This window comes from Diabrotica undecimpunctata, unplaced genomic scaffold (assembly GCF_040954645.1).
Source record: "Diabrotica undecimpunctata isolate CICGRU unplaced genomic scaffold, icDiaUnde3 ctg00000444.1, whole genome shotgun sequence".
Taxonomy (NCBI): Eukaryota; Metazoa; Arthropoda; class Insecta; order Coleoptera; family Chrysomelidae; genus Diabrotica; species Diabrotica undecimpunctata.
In genome coordinates, this window is record NW_027311902.1 from 320,821 (window position 1) to 346,227 (window position 25,407).

The 25,407-nt window shown below is 30.3% G+C and overlaps 1 long non-coding RNA gene across 1 annotated transcript in view; it reads right to left on the minus strand.

Moving 5' to 3' along the window:
* Nucleotides 1–25,407, minus strand: part of LOC140431215 (uncharacterized) — a 353,293-nt gene that overhangs the window by 114,031 nt on the left and 213,855 nt on the right. Inside the window, exon 3 of the long non-coding RNA XR_011949642.1 lies at nucleotides 17,709–17,745. This is a non-coding gene — a long non-coding RNA (uncharacterized lncRNA). The remainder of the gene's footprint in view (nucleotides 1–17,708; nucleotides 17,746–25,407) is intronic.

The following is a 25,407-nucleotide window of genomic DNA, read 5'->3' on the forward strand; positions in this document are numbered from 1 at the left end:
AATATATTCTATAAACAAAATTTTGGTCTAGCAATGGGCTATGCTGTATCTCCATGATTAGGTAATGTATTTATAAAAGATTTCGAAAGAAATATTATTTCTAAACAATTTTTTTTTTTTTTTATTTCGAAAAATATGTGTCTCGACAGCTAATGGTCATTGACACAGGTACAATTTACATTCATGTTTACATGGTTATTACTTTACATTGGGTACAAATTAGTTACAAGACATTTTTTATAATACATTTTGTTTTATATTAAAGTGTATAACTTTGTGTTTTTTAAAAAGTTCAATACATTTTCAAAGTTGCTGCTGTTTGAGATAAGTATGTCTTTTAGGTCGTTACCAAGATTGTATTTTCTTCTGGCCGCTAGGTAGTGTTGACACTCAAGAAGTACATGTGTTACGGAAGTCGTGCTGTTGCAGTACTGGCACAAAATCTTATTACTGGAATTCATTAGGTGTCCATGTGTAAGGCGTGTGTGCCCTATTCTCAATCTTCGAATGATAGATTTGTCCTTTCTTTTCATTGGTGGGAGCTGGTGGTAGAAAATGTTTGGTTGTAGAATGCTTAACTTGGTATTGCTTCTTTTCCAATGATCATTCCAAAGGTCCATTATTTTATGTTTAATTATTCTTTTTAAATCTGATGATGTTTGAATGTCTGTTGTTACGTTAAGAGAACATGCTTGTTTTGCTGCTTGATTGGCTTTTTCGTTACCTGGAATACCAAGGTGTGATGGAACCCACAATATTGTTACTGTAATTCCATTAGTTTGAAGGCGATTACATATACTCTGGATTTCTTGAACTATTGGGTGGATAGAATGTACGTTTCTTATGGACTGCATGGAGGACAGAGAGTCCGTACAGATTGCTACATTTTTATCATCGTTGAGTGGAGTTTTCACCGCTTGTAGTATTCCATATAGTTCAGCAGTATAAATACTGCAATTGCTGGAGAGTCGAAACAAGTTGACGGTGGTTGTAGTCGTTGTAACAGCACAGCCAACACCTTCTTCAGTCTTAGATGCATCTGAGTAAAGGATCTTATCGAAGTTGCATTGATGTAGTATTTCATAGAATCTTTGTTTGATAACGGAAGGTAATGTTTCATTCTTATTATATTTGGATAATTCGATATTGAAATTTGGAAGTTTACATATCCATGGAGGAGTTTGAGGGACCGTGAAAGGGCTGGTCGACAATAGATTGATATCTAAATAAGGAATTAACATCTGTATAGTGGACGGTACCATTCTAGGATTATTAGTAACTGGTAATTGTCTATTACAAATGAGGTTTCTTGTGGGATTTGTGGGATTTGCTGAAACTCTAGCGAAATAGAGCAGTAGAAGTTGTTGTCGTCTTAGATGAAGCGAGGGTTCGAAACATTCTACATGAATGCTTCCCACCGGACTGGACTGGAATGCTCCTAAACAGAGTCGAAGGGAAGTATTTTGGACTACATTTAGTGAACGTAGTAGTGAGTTACTTGATGACATGTAGAGAACATTAGGTGTCCATGTGTAAGGCGTGTGTGCCCTATTCTCAATCTTCGAATGATAGATTTGTCCTTTCTTTTCATTGGTGGGAGCTGGTGGTAGAAAATGTTTGGTTGTAGAATGCTTAACTTGGTATTGCTTCTTTTCCAATGATCATTCCAAAGGTCCATTATTTTATGTTTAATTATTCTTTTTAAATCTGATGATGTTTGAATGTCTGTTGTTACGTTAAGAGAACATGCTTGTTTTGCTGCTTGATTGGCTTTTTCATTACCTGGAATACCAAGGTGTGATGGAACCCACAATATTGTTACTGTAATTCCATTAGTTTGAAGGCGATTACATATACTCTGGATTTCTTGAACTATTGGGTGGATAGAATGTACGTTTCTTATGGACTGCATGGAGGACAGAGAGTCCGTACAGATTGCTACATTTTTATCATCGTTGAGTGGAGTTTTCACCGCTTGTAGTATTCCATATAGTTCAGCAGTATAAATACTGCAATTGCTGGAGAGTCGAAACAAGTTGACGGTGGTTGTAGTCGTTGTAACAGCACAGCCAACACCTTCTTCAGTCTTAGATGCATCTGAGTAAAGGATCTTATCGAAGTTGCATTGATGTAGTATTTCATAGAATCTTTGTTTGATAACGGAAGGTAATGTTTCATTCTTATTATATTTGGATAATTCGATATTGAAATTTGGAAGTTTACATATCCATGGAGGAGTTTGAGGGACCGTGAAAGGGCTGGTCGACAATAGATTGATATCTAAATAAGGAATTAACATCTGTATAGTGGACGGTACCATTCTAGGATTATTAGTAACTGGTAATTGTCTATTACAAATGAGGTTTCTTGTGGGATTTGTGGGATTTGCTGAAACTCTAGCGAAATAGAGCAGTAGAAGTTGTTGTCGTCTTAGATGAAGCGAGGGTTCGAAACATTCTACATGAATGCTTCCCACCGGACTGGACTGGAATGCTCCTAAACAGAGTCGAAGGGAAGTATTTTGGACTACATTTAGTGAACGTAGTAGTGAGTTACTTGATGACATGTAGAGAACATTAGGTGTCCATGTGTAAGGCGTGTGTGCCCTATTCTCAATCTTCGAATGATAGATTTGTCCTTTCTTTTCATTGGTGGGAGCTGGTGGTAGAAAATGTTTGGTTGTAGAATGCTTAACTTGGTATTGCTTCTTTTCCAATGATCATTCCAAAGGTCCATTATTTTATGTTTAATTATTCTTTTTAAATCTGATGATGTTTGAATGTCTGTTGTTACGTTAAGAGAACATGCTTGTTTTGCTGCTTGATTGGCTTTTTCGTTACCTGGAATACCAAGGTGTGATGGAACCCACAATATTGTTACTACATGTAAAATATATTTTAGATATTTTACATGTAGTGACTTAGTGGGTATGTCCTATGTTTTTAATATTATTTTAATTGTGACGTCTACTTGTTAGTATCAAATTTTTACATGCTTGGTAAGTCAAAAGTTTAACTTTTAAATCGTATTATGTCTGTCATAAAATGTTTTTTTAGTCAATATTACTTCTTGAAAAAGGCATGGATTTCCTGCCGAAACGTCGAAAAAATATATGAAAATGCCTATGAAAAAAAGTACCAAATCAAATTTTTTTATGAACCTAAGCCCAAGAAAATCCACTAAAAAAATATATATTAAGGTTCCAGAACTAAACTCAAACTATATATATATATATATATATATATATATATATATATATATATATATATATATATATATATATATATATATCGCCATTTATTTAATAGCTTCATCGGGAGTAACTGTAAAAAACAAACATTTCAAAAACACTGACCTACACTTAGATTCGATATAACAACGAGCTCTATCAACTGTATAAGGAAACACCCCTGTCAGACTTCATTAGAATACAAAGATTGCAATGGGCCGGACATGTGATACGAATGGGAGAGGATAGGCTACCAAAACGAGCACTGAACGCCAGAATGCAGGGAAAGAGACCAGTTGGAAAGCCAAGAAAGCGCTGGGAAGACACAGTAAGCAGCGACGCACAAGCACTTTTAGGAGCCCGTGTATGGAGAAGCGCAGCCACAGACAGACAAGGGTGGAGGCAAAAAATAAAGGAGGCCAAGGCTCATTTTGGGCTGTAGTGCCGTAGAAGAAGAAGAAGACCTACACTTAGATTTACAATACTTACATAAATTAAAAGATTATACACATAAATAAAATTGAATATTAAAATAACATTATTTTTGATGAAACTGTACATTTAATAAAATGCATGTTAAAATTTAAAATATCTTTGAGCACGTTCGTTAACAATAAATAAGATGGAACAAGTAAAAATTATTTCAAACTGCAAAAAATAACAATGTAAGAAAACATTAGAGGAATAGTATTTCTTTAATTAATCATTAAGGCTAGTTAGTATGATTAATCATTAAGGTGAGTGTAGTTTTAAATTTTGTTTAATATATTGCAATATTTGTTGCTTAATTGCCCCGTGTCTGTTTTATAATTTAAAGTTTGTTTATTTTTGTTAATGTGGTACATCTCCAAAAATAACCTACTTTTGTAATTTTCAGTCTGTGCCAAAATACTTGTAGTAACAAATGAAGTAACAAATGTAGTAACTAATTATCTACACAATTCAACATCTAAACCTCCCACAACATTAAACAAAACGTTTAAATATGTTCAAAAATATTTAAAGTTGCATTCAGACATATATATTTTACAATCTGACAAAGGTGGATGTACGGTAGCTATGAACAAACAGGATTATATCGACAAAACATTAACGTTGTTAAACGACAGATCGACATATATTCGTTTGGACAAAGACCCTACTACAGTGATACAGAAAAAATATAATGACTTAATAAAAACATTAAAAAACCAACATCAACTTACTGAACAATTTGCAAAAAGTTAACAATCTATGACTCATGTTCTCCTAAACTTTATTGTTTGCCTAAAATCCATAAATTGGACGTTCCTCTCAGGCCTATTGTAAGTTCTTTAAAGTCCTCTACGTACAACATTTCTAAATTTCTTGCTGATATATTAAATGATGCCTTTGAATATCGCAATAATTATAATTCTAAGGACACATTTACCTTTGTCGATGCTGTTAGGGGAATGCGGTTACCAAAAGATTATGTTTTGATTTCTTTGGATGTGGTTTCTTTATTTACAAACATTCCATTAAATATGGTCACGGACATTATAGAATCAAATTGGAACCTTATAAAAGACTACACGACATTATCTAAAGGTAATTTTTTACTAATTCTCAGGTTCATTTTTAATAACACTTATTTCAGTTTCAATGAAAAATTTTACTCCCAAATTTTGTAACACCTATGGGTTCCCCGATTAGTCCCATCCTTGCTACTATTGTAACTGATCATCTCTTAGACAATGTGATCACACAAGTACCTTTCGAATTACCATTTATATATAAATATGTCGATGACATCATATGTGCAGTTCCATCTTATCACATCAATACCACATTAAACATTTTTAATTCATTTAATGAACATCTTCAGTTCACAAGACATTGGATTGGTACCAAAAGCCAACAGCATCGGGAAGGTATATGAATTACTTTTTAAACCACACCACTCGTCAAAAATATAATACAGTATTGGGTATGAAAAACAGGGTAATGTCCATTGTTGATGATAATTTGTTACAAAAAAGTCTGGACATATTATACAAAAAAAATTTTTCTAAACAACGGCTATCCTAAACATATTTTAACAAAACTCACTTACAGCAGTAATTTCTATGATGGTCCTGTCTTTGACTCTAACAATAAGTCAATCAAATACAAAAAACTCCCCTTTATTAACGGTCTAACTCAGTCTGTCGTATCCATATTTAAAGATGTTTTCAATATTAATATAGCTAAATACAATACCATAAATAGCAAACAACTTTTTTCTAAAATTAAAGACCCAGTACCAACCTTATATAGGTGTAATGTGGTATATGAAATACCGTGTCTAGGATGTGAAAAAAGCTACATTGGCCATACATCGCAGTGGCTAAAACAACGTATCACACAGCATAAAAGTGATTGCCGCTTAGGAAAAAATTCTTGCGCAGTTGTCGAGCACTACAAAAACACCGGTCATCTGTTAGACTACAACAATGCTCGTATTTTGGCACAGACTGAAAATTACAAAAGTAGGTTATTTTTGGAGATGTACCACATTAACAAAAATAAACAAACTTTAAATTATAAAACAGACACGGGGCAATTAAGCAACATATATTGCAATATATTAAACAAAATTTAAAACTACACTCACCTTAATGATTAATCATACTAACTAGCCCTAATGATTAATTAAAGAAATACTATTCCTCTAATGTTTTCTTACATTGTTATTTTTTGCATTTTGAAATAATTTTTACTTGTTCCATCTTATTTATTGTTAACGAACGTGCTCAAAGATATTTTAAATTTTAACATGCATTTTATTAAATGTACAGTTTCATCAACAATAATGTTATTTTAATATTCAATTTTATTTATGTGTATAATCTTTTAATTTCTGTAAGTATTGTAAATCTAAGTGTACGTCAGTGTTTTTGAAATGTTTGTTTTTTACAGTTACTCCAGTTGAAGCTATTAAATAAATGGCGAAGTATTGAGCTTTAGAAAAAACAAAGATTTTAATTTAATATAGACCACATACCCGATATTTCCAACATATTTTTGGTTAAATATATATATATATATATATATATATATATATATATATATATATATATATATATATATTGTTATGATGTGATTTTTGTTTGAATGATGAGCAATGAGTATTTTTAATAATATAATATATAGGGTTTTTATCGCGGTTCTCAAAGAATTAGCTTGTAAGTACTTTTTTAAATTATCTTTATTATAACTATTATGAAACACACATATATATATCTAACCTAGTCAATGTAAATTTAAAATAAACTATCTTTAAATTGATATTCTTATAAAACTAATTAAATTCTATAGACAATCTAAAATTTAAACAAAACTATCTTCAAAATTGAAATTGTTATGACACTAACTAAATTATATTAACAAAATTTTGTACCTTTCTTTCACTGAATGCCTAAATGAACTATTTTCCACTAAGTATATAGATTCTAATCACCACTGTATGTCTTCGTACTTCAGTTATCCTTGTTTTTTGTGAAATTACTTTTTTCAATTATCAGCTTCTACCAATTTAAGATATATTTTTCTTCACCAGCATCTATACACCACCAACCAAACCAGCAAACAGCATTTATATTTATTCTTCTTTTCAATATACCAATATCCAATTATTATAAGTTGATTTATACTAATCTCCAACCATAATATAATTTAATTTCTTCCAATATACCTTTTTTATCTTCAATAATTATTTGTGTATAATTATAAATGTGCATTAAATTATATGCATAATTTTTAATCTTCATTTAACTCACTATATTAAACATTTTGACTATTTGTACTTGATTCACTGACTCCAACTAACTTTCATAATAAACTGCTTGACTTCTGACTAAAAACTTCCAAAACTCTTCTGACTGCACTATCTACAACTTTTCTGACTAAAAACTTTCAAAAACTGCCATCTTGAATCCAAATCACGGGTATTTATATCTTTTGGACATTCTAGAACCATCTCGTAAGAGATCATGTTCCAATTTGTTCTATTTCATACTTGTATGAATTTTCTGGAACAAACCATTTCGCAAACATGGCCATCTCCGGAGATCCAGAGAATTCCATTCTTTTCTATTAATAATTTTGTTTACATTTAGGCTTTTCAGATCAGAATATATAATTAAATTAGTAACTTAACATTCTAATTTAATAAAATACACATTTCAAACAATATATTATTATAATAACTCACTTTATATTCGTAAATATTCTTAAACGTCACTTCAGAGTATAAATATCTGTCAATCTCCGAGAGTATTTTTGGTTGCCTAAGCACATGGCTCACTTATATCTATCTACCACATTATAATTACTAAAATACAACTTTTTATAATTATTATATGCTAATTTATTAAAAATGCCCTCACATAAATATATTTTTATAAATTTCTCTAGTATATAACTTATTTAAAATAATCAAATACTTTTTTATATCTAATATTATGTAATATATAACTTATAAATTATTTTCTATAAACCTTAATTGTCACAATACCCCAAAAATAATATTTAAAATAAATAATTTACTTATTATTTTTTTAAATATTAATTTTCTCATACCTTATTAAATTTAATAAATTAATAATTCAATTGTTTTTTATTATTTAAAATGTGTTAAATACATCCCTGTTCGCTGTCTATGTCAAAACAGAGAACAACGGATCACAGTTCGGCTATTCTATGGTCAAACTGTCATGTCAAATGGAGAATGGATTTTATCAGAGAATAAAATATAACCTTAATTAAAAATATAATGGATATTGTGTTCTGTTTATTTATAGACAAAATCTAGGAATTGTTTCCATTCAAAAGGCTTTCATCCATATAAATTGGTAAGTTTTACACTTTTTATACAGACATTTACACAATCAATTCTGTATCTAACCCCAAATTATGATTTTTAGGGTACCAAACAATTTCCATATGTACACAATTCAACAAGTATGATGTCAAATTTATTCACAACAATGAAATCTACCATCTATTTAACAAATCAAGTCTATTGAATAAAATGGATATATCAGTAATCTGTTATAGTAACAGTAAGTATTTGTATATTAGTGTTAAAAGGTATAGAAAAAATTATTCAATCTCTTCATGATACTTAAAGATGTCATTGATATGAAACAGGCCTCTTAGTCTGTTCTCTGCATCTATTAACACATAACTATTTAGTCCATTCTGATTTTCAATTGTATATGGACCTTCAAACATTGGTTGTAATTTCTTACAACGGTTTTCTTTAACATTACTTTTTCTAAGTGAACGAATTAACACTAGGTCTCCTTTTTGAAATGTGATTGGTTTTTTTATATTTCGATTTTGTCTTCTGATATATTTTTCAGCTTTCCTCCTAATTCGGTTATTCACTTTCTGCATTACTTGTTCTAACATATCCTGATTATATTCACTAATCCACTTTCTGTTTCCTATATGGCCAAACATTAAATATTCTGGTACTTCCTCTGTATTCAAATTATGTGTATTATTTAAAAAATACTCTACTTGTGGTATATGTTGCTGCCAAGTTTCGTGTTGATTTTGGCACAGTATCCTTAAATATTTTATAACTTCTTTAATATATCTTTCTGCAGGATTTGCCTGAGGATGTCTGATACTTGTAAAATGAATGTTGATTCCCTTTTTCTCACAAAATGCCCGAAATTTTTGGTTGTTAAAATATGTAGCATTATCTATTATGCAATTTCTAAATGGTCCTATTTCTTCGAAAAATTGATTAATATATAATTTTAATGTTTTAACATTTGTTCTGGAGCAGGGATATAGTTTAATAAATTTTGTATATAAATCAACTATCACTAGTATATGCTTTTTTCCTGTTGGACTGAGAACTAAATTTGAAATAAAATCCATGGAAACTGTATTTAGTTTTTCATATACAACATTAGATTTATATGTGTTCTGGTTTTTGAAATTCTTTTCTTTGTTTAGTTGACATATTGGGCATTGGGTAGTAATTTCCTTTGCTATACTTATGTCATTCTTAGCAAAATAATTGTCCCTAAATAGCATCCATAGCTTTCTTGAACCAATATGCATATAATTGTTATGTAAATTTTTCAATATTTTCTTTGCTAAAGTTCTAGTTATTACATATACTTCTATGCCATTTATTATTTTATAATATACTCCATCTTTCCTAAGGACCTTTTGTTTTTCACTCAAATTGATCTGATCTCTTATAATTTCTTCTTTAGAATATAATCCAGTACTTTCTACTAATTGATTTAATCCAATTTTTATTGTTCGCTGCCCTTTTTGTGGTGTATTTTCTAACCTTGATAAAGCATCTGCCACTATATTGGATTTTCCAGAAATGTATTTGATTTCAAAGCAGTATTCACTAAGTATTAGACTCCACCGATGTATTCTACTGTTTCCATATTTGTTATTTAATATAGATGTTAAAGCTTGGTGATCTGTTTCTATTGTAAATTCATTACCCAACAAATAAAATCTTAATTTTGTGACACAGTGTATTATACTTGCTAGTTCTAATTCTGAAACTGAGTAACCCTTTTCATGTGGCTTTGTAATTCTTGAAATGAATTGTATTGGGTATTCGACCCCATCATGTATTTGTAATAATACCCCTGATAATCTCTCTATTGATGCATCTGTTCTTAATATGAATGGCTGTGTGTAGTCAGGATAGTATATTTTCAAATTTGACAGAAAAATGTTTTTAATTTCTTGGAATGCTAGTTCTCTTCTCTGATCCCATCTCCATTTTACACCTTTTCTCAGTAGTTCAAGTAATGGAATTTCTTTTATACTTAGATCTGGTATCATCCTTTTATAATAATTAATTATTCCAATAAATCCTCTTAAAGTTCTTAAATTGTGTGGTGTTTTATATTCCTGAATGACTTGTGTCCGTTCTGGATCCATTTCGATTCCCTTAGTATTAAGTTTATAACCTAAATATATTACTTCTTTTTGAAAAAATGTACATTTTTCTTGATTTATTTTTAGTCCAACTTTGTCTAATCTATTTATTATAATTTTTAGGTGTTTCTCATGATCTTCAGCCGTTTTAGAAAAAATTAATATATCATCAATGTAGTGAATTACAAAATGTTCATATTGATCCAAAATATCATGAAGACATCTACATAGAGCACTGCAAGATGATTGAAGTCCAAATGGTACTACTTTGAATTGATATACTACTCCATCTATCTGAAATCCTGTATACTGTCTACTTTTTCTTTCTAGAGGTATTAACCAGAAACTATGCTGTAAATCAATTTTAGTGAAAAATGCCATTCCTGTAATTCTTCCTAATATTCCATCTATACTCATTGGTGCTTCAAATTGCTTTTCAGTAATCTTGTTAATATTCCTTGCATCCAAACATAACCTGATTTCACCTGATCTTTTTCGTACTACTACTATGGGGTTAATAAAACGTGTGTCTGCCTTCTCAATGATCCCATCTTCTAACATATTATTAATTGTTTTGTTTACTTCTTCTCTGTATTTATATGGTATTGGGTATGATTTTGTTTTAAAATCTTTTTTCTCCTTAACTCTTATACTATGGATATAATTCTGTGCAATTCTATTTTCTTTATTGACAAGTCCCTTGTGTTGCTGCAATATGGAAATGACTATTGATTTATATTCTTCAGGGCAATTTAAAACTTTCATTATATCTTCTTCTTTACAAATAAAATTATTCTTCATTATGTACTCATTATTCCTTGCTTCCAATTTTACGCACTCCGCCTCGTAGGCATCCATCTGCTTAAAATTTCCATTCCTTAAATATTCACTACAATAATTATTCTTTACACTCTTCTGGGACATTTCCCTATCATCAAAATACATTTCTTCTTCATAAACATCATTATTTTCTTTTAATAATATCCTATCAACTCTTATTCCTTCTTCTACCTCATCTTTCTGCATAAATTTAATTATTTGCCCTTCCAAAGTTACCATTTTTTCTTCAAAATCTATCTTTACTTTCTTCTTTTCCAATTCATCATTTCCCATTAATATATCAACACATAAATCCTTGACAATAAATCCTTGCATATTAATTTCTTTATTAAGAATATTAATTTTAAAATTGGCTAGTTTATCAATTTCACCCAACTTCTTATTATTTGCACCAACAATTTTAATTTTTGGAATCTTTATTATATCTGATAGTTTTAATGTATTAAAAATAAAATTCTCCGAGACTAAAGTACTTTCTGAACCAGTATCTATCATAATCTTAATCATTTTATTTTTGGCCAAAGCATTTATATAAATTAAATTAATAGATTCAATAATTTTATCTTCACCTAAAGAAATAAATTCAGAAGGTTTTTCATAATAGCAATGGCCTAACTTGTAATTCAGAAAGTTTACTGCACAAAATTTTGATTATTAGAATTGTCAGATTGTATCTGACCACTTGGATCTGATGTCCTATGTCTTTCCCTACTATGACTTCTACTCACATTTTCCTGCCTTGTACTATTTTGTTCCCTGTCTTCGCAGCTTCTATTCCTTTGAACACAATTTACCTGTCTGTTATAGTTAGGTTGCTCTGTATTTCTTCTATTGTTAAAATCTTGTCTATTATTATTAGTACTGTCATTAAAATGTTGTCTATTATAATTAGTATTATTATTAAAATTTTGTCTATTATAACTAGTATTATTATTAAAGTTCTGTCTATTTGGATTACTGTTATTATTATTAAAATTTTGTAAATTATTACCATACCTAGTATTATTGTTATATGATTGTCTATATTGTTGATTATCATTTTTATTATATTGAAAGTTATTGTTGTTTTTTCTGTTGTTATTATTACTTGTCATATTGCCTCTTTGTATTCTTTGAATAAAATTAATAAAACTATCTATTGTTTGGATATTTTGTACAGTTACGGTCTGCACAACATCAGCATCAAAATGTCTAGATACATTTAAGACTGTTTCATCCTCTCTAAGTGGTGGTTCTAAATATTTTGCAACTGTTATCAATTTCAATGCATAATCTACCATATTTGATTTTAAATTTTGATTATACTTTCCAAAATATAGAATTTCTCTAAACTTGGCTTGCTCTAATTCACCCCAATAATAATTTAAAAATTTATTTTCAAATGTTTGAAAATTATCTAAATCATTCTCAATACTAGCAAACCAAGTTGCTGCATTGTCATTTAATGTCATTCTAATATAATCTTTAATATCATTAATATTATTCACAAATCTTAATTTATGTTTTAAACTATTTATGTATACTCTAGGATGCAAATTTTTTATATTACCAGAGAATTTAATCCCAGTCTCATTTGTTAAATTTAAGTAAGGTCTCCCTATGTCTCTCATTTGTGAAATATCATCTATTCTCTGTTCCACATTTCTTATTTGATTACAATTTATTTGGATATTTTGTTGTATATCGTCTAATTTTTCTTCTGTGTTTCTCCTGTCTTCGTTAATTTTTACTTCTAAGTTACCTTTCTGTAACTCTATTTTCTGTTCTATATCTATCTTATTATCTTGAATAATCCTCTTTACTTCTGTCCTCTCATTTTCTATCCTTTTCTTGTAGTCATTCCGTATACTTTTTATTTCATTTGCTACTTTTTTCTCTGCAGCTTCAAGTTTTTTATCCATTTGTTTTACAATTTTATTATTATTATCTTCTATTTTCTTCTCTAATTTTCTATGATTCTCTTCCAATTTCTGTTCCATTTTTTTCATGTCTTCTTTGACTTCTTTTGAATTCTGTTCCATTTTTTTCATGTCCTCTTTGACTTCTTTTGAAATCTCTTCCATTTTTTTCGTATTCTCTTCCATTTTCTGTTCTATTTTTTTTATGTCTTCTTTGACTTCTTTTGAATTCTCTTCCATTTTTTTCGTATTCTCTTCCATTGTCTTGTTCATCTGCATCATTAATGACATCAAAGCTGCCATATTGACATTTTCCTCTCTTTCTGGATTCATTTCTGCAGTATCTTGTGGAACTTGAACTAAACTCTCCTCTTGTATAGGTTGTGTTTCTACTTCCACATCTTCTTCATTCTTTTTGCTTCTTGTACCTTTCTTTCCTTGAGACATTTTGAGACTTTACTTGTTCAAATATAATTAAAAATAAAATCTATAATTTTTTCTTTCTAATGAAAATTAATTTAATTATATGAGAGCACTTATCTTCCCAAACTAATTCTTTTAAATAGAGAGCCCCACGTTGGGCGCCAAAATTGTTATGATGTGATTTTTGTTTGAATGATGAGCAATGAGTATTTTTAATAATATAATATATAGGGTTTTTATCGCGGTTCTCAAAGAATTAGCTTGTAAGTACTTTTTTAAATTATCTTTATTATAACTATTATGAAACACACATATATATATCTAACCTAGTCAATGTAAATTTAAAATAAACTATCTTTAAATTGATATTCTTATAAAACTAATTAAATTCTATAGACAATCTAAAATTTAAACAAAACTATCTTCAAAATTGAAATTGTTATGACACTAACTAAATTATATTAACAAAATTTTGTACCTTTCTTTCACTGAATGCCTAAATGAACTATTTTCCACTAAGTATATAGATTCTAATCACCACTGTATGTCTTCGTACTTCAGTTATCCTTGTTTTTTGTGAAATTACTTTTTTCAATTATCAGCTTCTACCAATTTAAGATATATTTTTCTTCACCAGCATCTATACACCACCAACCAAACCAGCAAACAGCATTTATATTTATTCTTCTTTTCAATATACCAATATCCAATTATTATAAGTTGATTTATACTAATCTCCAACCATAATATAATTTAATTTCTTCCAATATACCTTTTTTATCTTCAATAATTATTTGTGTATAATTATAAATGTGCATTAAATTATATGCATAATTTTTAATCTTCATTTAACTCACTATATTAAACATTTTGACTATTTGTACTTGATTCACTGACTCCAACTAACTTTCATAATAAACTGCTTGACTTCTGACTAAAAACTTCCAAAACTCTTCTGACTGCACTATCTACAACTTTTCTGACTAAAAACTTTCAAAAACTGCCATCTTGAATACAAATCACGGGTATTTATATCTTTTGGACATTCTAGAACCATCTCGTAAGAGATCATGTTCCAATTTGTTCTATTTCATACTTGTATGAATTTTCTGGAACAAACCATTTCGCAAACATGGCCATCTCCGGAGATCCAGAGAATTCCATTCTTTTCTATTAATAATTTTGTTTACATTTAGGCTTTTCAGATCAGAATATATAATTAAATTAGTAACTTAACATTCTAATTTAACCCCTTAACGTACGTGCCCGTCTCAGACACGGGCGCGCCTTACTGGTAATTTTGTACGCGCTCGTCTGGGACACGGGCGCCGGTTAAATTTTATCCATAAAATTTTTCAAGTCTTGCAAAGCGGATATTTGTATAAAGAGACATATGTAAGCATATATCTAAATTATTTTTCTATTATAAAATAGATGACTCAGTCAGTATTGAGTTACTTTAAAATATATTTATTATCTCATAACTTGCAATTTGCAATCATCATCATTTATAACCGATATTATTGTCGAACTTTTGTTTTGATACAAGCCTTCTGTCTTGCCGGTGTAAAGTCGTCTGAAGTCGATATTTATTGTTTTTTGCATTTGAACTAATTTGTGCCTTATTTTCAACATATTATTATATTGTTTGGTAAGTAAATTTTGCATATAATATTCGGTAGGTTAGAGTAATGTGTATATTTTTTGTTTTACTAAATTTTATTATAATTCATCTAAAATACAATATTGTGTGTGTGTGTGTGTGTGTGTGTGTGTGTGTGTCAATAAAATATGTTGGAATATTTGTATTGTTCATATAAATCATACTACTATTTACCTATTCAAAGTATTTCGTCTAAACAAAATTTTTAAATTTCAACGGATTTGCATACACCCCTCCCCCCACGAAAAGTAAAGGTTTTACGCCATTGAAAATATTTTTTTTATTCAATTATAACCAAAACAAAACATTTTTACTAAAAAAAAAATTCGATTATTTTTTGACCATAACTTCAAAATTAATGTGTACGTTAAGGGGTTAATAAAATACACATTTCAAACAATATATTATTATAATAACTCACTTTATATTCGTAAATATTCTTAAACGTCACTTCAGAGTATAAATATCTGTCAATCTCCGAGAGTATTTTTGGTTGCCTAAGCACATGGCTCACTTATATCTATCTACCACATTATAATTACTAAAATACAACTTTTTATAATTATTATATGCTAATTTATTAAAAATGCCCTCACATAAATATATTTTTATAAATTTCTCTAGTATATAACTTATTTAAAATAATCAAATACTTTTTTATATCTAATATTATGTAATATATAACTTATAAATTATTTTCTATAAACCTTAATTGTCACAATATATATATATATATATATATATATATATATATATATATATATATATATATATATATATATATATATATATACCATATATATCTTACCAATTCTCATTTTCCTCAAGTTCCTCTTGTTGGTCTGTATTTAATAGATGTTCGAAATATTCCGCCCATTTGTTTAATTTTTCTGTTGTTTTACCTAGAAGTAAGCCTTCTTTGTTTCTGTAATACTGTGGTTTATTCTTTGTAGTTTCTCTGGATTTCTTAACTTCTTGGTAGAAATTATTTGCCTTTTTGTTTATGTAGGCATACTCTATGTTTTTTAATTGCTTTTCTAGCTGTTCTCTTTTTTTGCAAATTCTTTTCACTTTCCTTCTTCTTGCCAGCTATTTTTAGATCACATTTTGGGTAATTTCTTTATCTTATTGTAGTTTTTCCCCGTTTTTTCTAGCCCAAACATTCCTATATTCTTTATAGAACTAGTCTTGCCGTCTTTTTATATGCTCTCTTTCTATACCCTTTTCCGCTGCTTCCGATATGGCTGTCTGTATGGTCTGCCACTCTTTATCTATATCCTGTTTGACAGAATTCTCTAGTTTTTTATTTATTTCTTCCTCTACTCTGTTTACAGCCTGCTTCTCCTGAAGGCGCTCTAATTGGTAATTTAATCTATCTCTAACAGGTTTAGTATTATTGGTAGTTCTTGTTTTAGTTTTGCTATTATTAGTGTATGGTCACTGTTCTTATCTGCCCCTCTGTAACTCCTGCAATCGATTATTGCCTTATCATGTGTGATTTTAATTTCCATCGATAGAAGTTCATGTTACCTTACGAATGTCATTGGGATCAAACCTTGTGCTAGCTATCTTCATTTTGTTCTCTGTAGCAAATTCTATTAACTTTTCCCATTTTCATTTGATTCCTTATGTATACTTCGTCCCCCTGTTATTCTTTTATATATTTCCTCTTTTCCGACTGACCGTTAATGGGTTTGAGTCTCTGTTGATTTTGCAGAATTATATATTTTTCTGCTTAGTTTAGCAGTTTTATTTCACAAATTTTCTCCTCAATTTTATTACATTTTTAATTTTCAAATATACTTTTATGTCATCTTTAAACAAAATCCACGGCGTTCATAAGGTATTCTTGTTTGTTTGTTACGATTTTTAATTCCTATATTACTATAGGTACTGTTTGCTGTTTAATTTGTCTCTAATATGTTCTACATACATTATTTTTAAAATTTTTTGCTACAGCATATTTTAAACATTCATTTGTGACAAACTTGGACATAATATAAGATGTTATTTGTTGGCATATATTTACTTATATATATGTTTTTTATCACTTATTCTGTGCATTTAATTTTAAAATGAATTGGAGAAGTAAACTACCACTCCTGATTTTTGAACCACTTTTTTAATCGGTGATTTAACGGAAAAGTACAAATGGACATTGATTTATTGGTTATACCATTTATTTCTTTCAACTTCTCTAAAAAGAACATTTGTCAGGACGTTTAATTCTATTTCTACACTCAAAAAAAAGTTCGAGATTTTTGACATATATCTTCTCTGAAAAAAGCTCTTATGAAAATATTTTAATACTTCTTGTAGTAAATTAATTGCTGTAAAATTGTTTTAAAATTTATTTAAAAATATTCTTTACAACTGTTCTTAGGAAAGCAGTGCATGAAAATTATAATATATAATACTGTAATTAGAGATTTGCAAAATTTCATTTAATTTTTATGAGTGTTCTACACATTTTTCTATAAGGTACTTGGTCGTTTATATTATCAAATTATTGTTTACAATTATTAACGTTTTTAACGCACAATTTGACTAAATGCCACTGTTATCGAAAACCGTCTCAAATAGTTTCATATTTTTTCTCAAATCAAGTTAAATATTTCTTTTTTTCTACGCTATAATTCTTACATTACTATAGCAAAAATTTTTAAATTAGTAAATACTAAAGGTTATTAAACATAAATATAATATACTTGTAATTATAACTTACTGCATTATATTAGAGTCCATCAAAGGAGTACTTGTTCCTGAAAAAAAAAAAATAGATCTTTAATAGATATTTATAGCCTTTGTATTTTCTTTAATATACGATATAAACTGCGAAGCATAAGTTAGGGATGTAGCTTATTATTAAATAAATAATAATACAACAATTATACAACTGTATAGATCAAATAAGTACCTTATCTACATCAACAAATACCACTAGTATGTGTTTTTTCTTATTCAAAGAAATTAATAAATAAATTAAATTAAATTTATAAGTTGTTTATAGTTTATCACCTCGTGAAACAAAGCCAAACAATTACTTACAAAATCGAAAAAATTAGTGCTATTTTTTAACTGGAATATCTTAAACAAAAAAGTAAGCTTGTTTTTCAATTGTTAATTATTAAATGTGTTTGTCCTAATATGTGTATTTTAATAATTGTTTGTCCATAAATTTGTGTTAAATTAACAATTAAATTTAAATTGCCACATTAGATATATAAACTTAAATTGTCTGGGTGGTGCATAATTTTGAAAAAAGATTTACACAACTTTTTACTGCAACCTTACACAAGGAAGTATTTTATCTTATTTTGTAAATTATACAATTTCACCATTTTGTAACACAATTGTAGCTTTCGTCTGAAGATGTCTGAAGAAGAGAAATCTAACGAAATATAACCAAATCGTTAACAAGAGTACACTTTGGCTTTTAATATTCAGCAGATATATATAGCGCGGCTACGCCGTGCCGGTCTCAGCTTGCGTAGAGGAGGGACTTTGAATTGAGTAGGAGCCTCTCAAAACTTTGCGTAAGACAGACTGGGCGGGGGATGTCCTCAACCCCGACACGGCGCGTCCCAATGGCTAATAGGGAATGTTCCTGCAGATATGCAGGGCAGGTACGAATAAGGCTTAGCCAAATAAGTACCCGCGGATCAACTGAGGGCATGGCATTAGGCAGCAGTGATGCCATTACTGAATCAAGGCTGATAGAACGACATCTAGCAGGTTTGACGACAGACACCCACAGGCGGCAATCCCATAATGATTTAACTGGCTGTGATACTGCGGTGCAGAAAGCAATGGGAAACTACTGCACTAAATCTCCCAAGAAAAGCTCCATGACAAATACAAATCATACTACGGCCCCGAGTCTCCAGCGTCCCTTTAATGGAACAGGGGTGCTAAGAATCTCCGGAGGGAAAAATAAAAATAAAAATCAGATAAAAATAAAGATCATTAATAAAACATATTGCTACGTGGAATGTTAGAACTTTATATCAATCAGGAAAGCTAAAAAATGTACAACTCGAAATGAAACGTCTGGGCCTGCAAGTCCTTGGAATTAGCGAAGCTAGATGGACCGGATCGGGAACTGTAAAAAGTGAAGGTTATATTACTTATTACTCCGGAAAAACGGATGATGTTCATGAAAATAGTGTTGCTATAATTCTCGAGGAACGACTTGAAAACCTGGTTGACAAATTTGTTCCTCTTTCAGAGCGAAGAATGATGATAACTATTAAAAGTAAGATTAATATAAACTTAATACAAGTATACACTCCTACAAGTAACAGTACAGACAACGAAATTAATGAATTTTACCATGAATTAAAGCAAGCACTAAATAACACAAAAAAACACGAAATCTGTGTAATAATGGGAGACTTCAACGCTAAAGTAGGAGAAGACATAACTCCCGGAATTACTGGAGGATTCGGTCTTGGGGAAAGAAATGAAAGAGGTGATAGATTGGTGGAGTTCTGCCAAGAGGAAAACTTTGTTATCACCAACAAATGTTTTAAACAACCAAAAAGACGTCTCTATACATGGATATCATCGAGAGATGGCCATGGTAGTGTACTGTGTAACCAAATAGATTATATCATGATTAACAATAGATTTCGAAACTCATGTAAATGTACTAAGACATATTCAAGTGCTGACGCAGCCACCGATCACAATTTACTGGTATCTAAAATCAACCTAAAATTAAAGACAATCAAAAAGCCTTCCATTACAAAGAAATACGATAGACAAAAACTAAAAGAAGAAGAATTTAAACATCACTTTGAGCAGACAATGAACGAAAAAATTCGAGACAACATCACACAAGTATACAATGTACCAACAGTCGAAGAAAGATGGGATAACATAAAGACTGGTATCATCGATACAGCAACGCAAAGTGGAACTGTCACCCATTATAAAAAGCAAGCGTGGATGAAAGATGAAATAATCGAAATGATGGACGAAAGAAGACAGCTTAAAAATAGAAATAACTCAGAGTATAAACGAAAGCATAATCTGATTCGAAGAAAAATCAGGGAAGCCAAAGAGTTATGGATGCGAGCAAAATGTGAGGAACTAGAAGAATTGCAACGAAAACATGACGAATTTAACACACATAAGAAAATAAAAGAAGTTACAGTACACAAAAGAAATACACCCATAACATTAACGAATAATGAAGGTCATGCACTATCCCTAGAAGACGAAGTAATGGAGGAAGGGGAAAACTACATTAAAGCATTATTTAAGGATGATCGAGGATCACTACCTAACTTAAGTGCAAATACAGGACCATCAATCTTAAAAGCTGAAGTGGAAAAAGCCATACATCTAGCCAAAAACAACAAAGCCAGTGGACCAGATCAAATATACAGCGAATGGCTAAAATTACTCTCAAATGACAATATAAAAGAACTCACTGTACTTTTCAATCAAATATATGATACCAGTGAAATTCCATCGGACTGGTTAAAATCGATCTTTATTCCTCTACCTAAGAAACCAAACGTTAAGAAATGTAGCGATTGTAGACTCATTAGTTTAATGAGCCATGCCGTTAAAATACTGTTGCATATTCTTCTAAACCGAATTAACAACAAGTGCGAAGAAATAATTAGTCAAGAGCAGTTCGGGTTCCGGAGATGCCTTGGAACTAGAGAAGCACTATTTTCTATGCAAACACTCCTTCAACGATGTTGGGAGGTAAGAAAACCCGTATATATGTGCTTCATTGATTTCGAAAAGGCATTTGATCGCGTTCAGCATACCAGACTAATTACCGTCTTGCAGAGCATCCAACTAGATGAGAAAGACATCAAACTTATTGCCAAACTTTACTGGAACCAAACAGCCATTATTAATACCAACAACAGAGAATCAAAGCCAATCAGTATTGAACGAGGCATAAGGCAGGGCTGTGTACTGTCTCCCACCCTCTTTAACGTGTATTCTGAGAATCTATTTAGGGAAGCTTTAAAAGATCAAAAAGGAATTATCATAGGAGGAGAAATAATTAACAATATACGGTACGCCGACGATACTGTGATTCTAGCTGATAACATCGAAGATCTGCAGGAGCTAATCAATAGAGTTGACATGGAATGCACAAATTGGGGACTGTCGATAAATATCGATAAAACTAAATACATGGTGACCAGTAAAGTGGATATCGGCTCAACCCAACTGATATTAAACCAACAACCGCTGCAGAGAGTTTAGAGATTCAAATACCTTGGATGTTGGATTACCCAAAATCTGGATCCATCCTTCGAAATTCGATGTAGATTTGAACAGGCAAGAAACTCATTTCAAAAATTCAAGCCTCTATTATCCAATAACTCATTAAATTTAGAAATCCGTGAAAAGTTTACAAGATGTTACGTCTGGTCTGTACTTTTGTATGGATGTGAAACTTGGACTTTAAACGCCGATATCATGAATAAAATCGAGGCGTTTGAGATGTGGTTGTACCGAAGGATACTAAAAATTCCATGGACTAGCAGAACCAGAAACGAAGAAGTTCTTCGAAGAATGGGACATCAACGAACTCTATTAAATATTATTAAGAGGCATAAACTAGAATATCTTGGACAATATAATCAGAGGACCAAGATATGAGTTCCTTCGGCTAATTCTCAACGGTAAAATCGAAGGAAAGAAATGGATAGGACGGAAGAAACTCTCTTGGTTAAGGAATTTGCGGCAGTGGACAGGTTTGACAGCGGACCAATTGCTACACGTAGCGCAAGACCGAGATCAGTATAACGATATTATAAGCATGGTAGTCGCCGACGTTCCGTAGGGATATGGCACTCTAAGAAGAAGTTATATATATATATATATATATATATATATATATATATATATATATATATATATATATATATATATATATATATATATATATATATATATATATATATATATATATATATATATGTAGAATACAAAAAGGTTAAACAAATGTAACGCCTGCACATAATAAAGATAGTATCAAAGAGTTTGATAAAAAATGTAGTTTACGTGCAAAGCAATAATCTAGCAAAGTTATTAACTGGGAGCAATGTACGAGCTTAAAAAGTTGAAGGATGATTTAATATTTAAAAAAAAATTATTTTAAATGATACTTATCCTAAAACAAATATATTTCTACGCCTTACATCTGCAAGCTCTGTCTGATATTTTATGCAGAAGTACAGCGTTCAATAAGAATTCACTTATTCCTTGATATAACACAAGCAGAGTCTTTGTTCGAAGGTATTAGATGAATAAGTAGATTCTTTGTCCTTTAATATAATTTTATCACTATTTCGAAGAGACGTAATTTTATTTCTATGATAACGTTACAATTGCTGTATCGTATTCTATTCTTTGTAAAGGTAATTGTATCTAAATTTAAAATGTAATTCTCTCAACTACATAACTATCTATTTGTTCATGACAAAGGTTTGCATAGAGTTTTGATTTCAGAGGGTAAATAATGAGACAAAACATGTAGTTTTCAGTTTTTTACGTAGAATTTATTCAGTTTTAGTCATAATATGTTTTTCAATGTATATCGACTATTATATCAGTTATATATATATATATATATATATATATATATATATATATATATATATATATATTTATATATATATATATATATATATATATATATATATATATATATATATATATATATACATCGGTTTAGAACGTCTTTCGAAGTTGTCCGATACCTAAACACCATTTCTTCCTATCTTCGCAGTCGTTTGTTGTTAAATTTCTTTCGCTCATGGACTTGTTTACGCCGTGTTGCCATTCTAATCTGGGTCTTCCTCTTTTCCGTCGACCTATCGGTTGCCATTCTATTACTTTTTTGGGAAGTCTTGATGCTGGCATCCGTTGAACATGCTCATACCACCTTAATTGTTTCTTCTCTATATCTTGAGTTATATTTCCTTCTATTCCCATACGTTGTTTTATTACATCATTTCTGATTCGATCTCGTCTGGAAATACCTAAAGATCTTCTCATTGCATCCATCTCTACTGCTTCTATTCGCTTTTTGTTCTTTTCACTAATTCTCCATGTTTCAGCGCCATAAAGAAGAGTAGTTTTAATCATGGTCTCATATATATTAAATTTCCTTCCTTTCGTTATCTCTTTACTCCACAGTATACTATTGAGACATCCTAAGACTTTCTTTGCTTGAGTGATTCGTTTTTCTATTTCCCGTGTATCAGTTCCTGTATTGTCAAAGGCAACACCCAAGTAGTCATAGCTCTGACAGCAGGAAATATGTTGTCCGTTTTCGAGGTCTATGTTATCTGACTCGTTTCCAATACAAAGATATTTGGTTTTTGTTGTATTGACATTCATTCCCCAGTCGTTATATTCTTCTATCAGTTTTCTTAGCATGTACTGCATGTCTTCCCTGTCGGTCGCTAGCACTACCTGGTCATCGGCAAACTGGAGTGTATATATACATTCATTGCTAACCTCTATACCCATCCTATGTACCTTTCTTTTCCATCTTTCCAATGCCGCTGAAGCATATATCTTGAATAAGGTTGGTGAGATACAGCATCCCTGTCGCAAGCCTTTTGTAACCAGGAATTCTTCCGTTAGATATTTTCCTGTTTTTATCTGTGCCTTAGAGTCTCTATATAGTTCTTGTACAGCATTTATCAATGTGTGGTTGATGTTAGATCTTTTCAACGTTGTCCACAGTTTTGTTAAGGGGATGTTGTCATATGCTTTTTGCAGGTCTACAAAAGTAATATGAGTTTCTAGATTCTTAGCCGATCTTTTTTCTATTATTTGTTTAAGACAAAAAACGTTATCGGTGCACGATCTTCCTGCACGGAACCCGCTTTGTTCTTCCTCTTCATTGTGCTTATATTCTTCCTCGATCATATTTCTCAAAATTCGTCCATACAGTCTGCTCAGGGTGCTGGCTATCGATATGCCTCTATAATTATTACAATTCCTTTTGTCCCCCTTTTTGTGTATTGAGGACATGTATGCCGTTCTCCATTGTTCTGGTACTGGGTGTCCATTTAGACACTGATTGATCACATAAGTTAATATTTCAAATAGTTTATGAGTTCCATTCTTAAGCATTTCAGCATAGATTCCCTCAGGTCCAGCGGATTTACCATTCTTTAGGGTCATTACAGCCTTCCTTACTGTTTCGATGTCTACCCTCGCTTCCTCTCCTTGTATATATACTGACTGTGTTGGGGAGTTTGCTAGGTATTCTTGTCTTGTCTCTGTCAGCAAGCTTTCATAGTGATCTTTCCATTGTCTTGGTTTTATGGTGTGTATGTGTGCTTTGTCTTTTCCTGTATTTTTTACTGATTGTATAAAATTCCATACCTCTGTACATTGCTTCCCTCCGATGTATGTATTGATTTCTTGACATTTCTGATCCCATGTTTTATTCTTTTCTTGTTTTATCATTTTTCGTAGTTGTCTATCGGCTTCTTTGTAAGCTTGATGGTCTTCAGTATTTTTTGTATTTAGCCATTTTAGATGCTGTTATTTTTTCTGTTTTACCATATCAGTTTTATAGTTCTTATTATTATGTTTTATATTTACATGTAAGTATTATAAGTTCATTTTATTTACGTGCAAGTATGATTCGAAAATAATGTGTTTCTGACATAAACCACAAAATAAAGATAATTTTAGCATGTAATTCCGTTTCTTAAATATTTTAGCTATTTATATTTCATACTAAAAAACGCAAATCTTCTACAATCAATTTTTTGATGAAATTTTGCGTCGTTATTGGCTAAAATAGACTGTGCCTACAGTGAAGTCAAGGTAAGACGGACAATAGAACGTCCGATTGCGTGAAGTTTAGAAGGGTAGGGTAAATCTTGAAAAATTTCTTCTACCCTAATATATATATATATATATATATATATATATATATATATATATATATATATATATATATATATATATATATATATATATATATATATATATATTGAAAGGAGTACGACCGTCTAAATTGAAATACACAAAGTGAGTGAGATTAAAATCTCACTGTAAATGAAGATATCCGTCAAGGAGAAAAAACTATAAACAAACTGTTTCAATCTTTTAATAGAAAACGTTTCGTGCAGTATTTCTGCACTTCTTCAGTTCTAATCACTGTAAAGTCATATAAAGATATCAAACAATGTCAAATGCATAGGTTTAGGTGTTAAAAATACATTTAGTAACTACAATAAAATTGCAATAAACACATTACAATTTTTTTAGATTTAATAAAAACTAAAAAAAGTACCAAAAATGTCACAGTATGTTAACAGGAAAACAATAAAATATAATACAATACTTCTATCCTATCGCTGATGTACAATTTATCGAAACATGAAGCTAGAAGAAAAAGTAGCTTGTTTTAATTA